The sequence below is a fragment of the Coturnix japonica genome, chromosome 28 (genome assembly GCF_054131305.1).
Source record: "Coturnix japonica strain WE chromosome 28, WE-NBRP24, whole genome shotgun sequence".
Classification (NCBI taxonomy): Eukaryota; Metazoa; Chordata; class Aves; order Galliformes; family Phasianidae; genus Coturnix; species Coturnix japonica.
The window spans coordinates 1,201,106-1,203,331 of NC_140690.1; positions in this window are offsets into that span (position 1 = coordinate 1,201,106).

A 2,226-nucleotide genomic window follows, 5' to 3' on the forward strand; every position below is an offset into this window, starting at 1 on the left:
CATAGATCTGACCCCCATCTGCCCCACAGCAGCTCCTGCCTCATACATCTGACTCACAGCATCTCCTGCCCCATAGAACTGGCCCACATCAGCCACAGCAGCTCCTGACCTATAGATCTGACCCACATCTGCTCCACAGCATCTCCTGCCCCATAGATCTGACCCCCATCTGCCCCACAGCAGCTCCTGCCTCATACATTTGACTCACAGCATCTCCTGCCCCATAGAACTGGCCCACATCAGCCACAGCAGCTCCTGACCTATAGATCTGACCCACATCTGCCACACAGCAGCTCCTGCCCCATAGATCTGACCCACATCTGCCCCACAGCAGCTCCTACCCAAAGATCTGACCCACATCATCTCGACAGCAGCCGCTGCCCCATAGATCTGACCCACATGTGCCCCACAGCAGCTCCTAACACATAGATCTGACCCACATGTGCCCCAGAGCTGCTCCTGCCCCATAGATCTGAAACACAGCAGCTCCTGTCTCATAGAACTAACCCACATCTGCCCCACAGCAGCTCCTGCCTCATAGATCTGACCTACATCTGCCCCACAGCAGCTCCTGCCCCATAGATCTGACCCCCATCTGCCCCACAGCAGCTCCTGCCTCATACATCTGACTCACAGCATCTCCTGCCCCATAGAACTGGCCCACATCAGCCACAGCATCTCCTGACCTATAGATCTGACCCACATCAGCCCCACAGCAGATTTTGCCCCATAGATATGTGCCACGTCTGCCCCACAGCAGCTCCTGCGACATAGATCTTACCCAGATCTGCTCCACAGCAGCTGCTGCCCCAAAGATCTGACCAACATCAGCCCCACAGCAGCTCCTGCCCCATAGATCTGACCCACGTCTGCCCCACAGCAGCTCCTGCCCCATAGACCCTACCAAGATGTGCAGCACAGCAGCTCCTGCCCATATATCTGACCCACATGTGCCCCACAGCAGCTCCTGCCCCATAGATCTGACCCACATCTGCTCCACAGCATCTCCTGCCCCATAGATTTGACCCCCATCTGCCCCACAGCAGCTCCTGCCTCATACATCTGACTCACAGCATCTCCTGCCCCATAGAACTGGCCCACATCAGCCACAGCAGCTCCTGACCTATAGATCTGACCCACATCTGCCCCACAGCAGCTCCTGCCCCATAGATCTGACCCACATCTGCCCCACAGCAGCTCCTGCCTCATAGATCTGACTCACAGCATCTCCTGCCCCATAGAACTGGACCACATCAGCCACAGCAGCTCCTGACCTATAGATCTGACCCACATCTGACCCACAGCAGCTCCTGCCCCATAGATCTGACCCACATGTGCCACACGGCAGCCTTTGCCCCATAGATCTGACCCACATCTGCCCCACAGCATCTCCTGCCCCATAGATCCGACCCACATGTGCCCCACAGCAGCTGTTAACACATAGATTTGACCCACATGTGCCCACAGCAGCTCCTGCCCCATTGACCTGACCCACATGTTCCCCACAGCAGCTCCTGCCCCATAGATCTGACCCACAGCATCTCCTGCCCCATAGATCTGACCCACATGTGCCCCACAGCAGCTCCAAACTCATAGATCTGACTCACATCAGTCCAACAGCAGATTTTGCACCATAGATATGTCCCTCATATTCTTCACAGCAACTCCTGCCCCATAGATCTGACCTACATCATCCCCTCTGCAGCTCCTGCCCCATAGGTCTGACCCACATGTGCCCCACAGCAGCTCCTGCAATATAGATCTACCCACCATCAGCCCCAAAGCAGCTCCTGCCCCATAGATCTGACCCAAGTCAGCCCCGCAGCAGCTCCTGCCTAATAGATATGACCCCCATCAGCCCCACAACAGCTTCTACCCCATAGATCTGACCCACATGTGCTCCACTGCAGCTCCAGTCCCGTAGATCTGAACCACAGCAGCCCATGCCCCATAGATCTGACCCTCATCAGCAACACAGCAGCTCCTGACCCATACATCTGACCAAATCTGCCCCACACCATCTCCTGCCCCATAGATCTAACTCACATGTGCCCCGCAGCAGCTCCTGCCCATAGATCTGCCCCACAGCAGCTCCTGCCCCATAGATCTAACCCACATCTGCCCCACAGCAGCTCCTGCCCATAGATCTGACCCACATCTGCTCCACAGCAGCTCCTGCCCCATAGATCTGACCCCCATCTGCCCCACAGCAGCTCCTGCCTCATA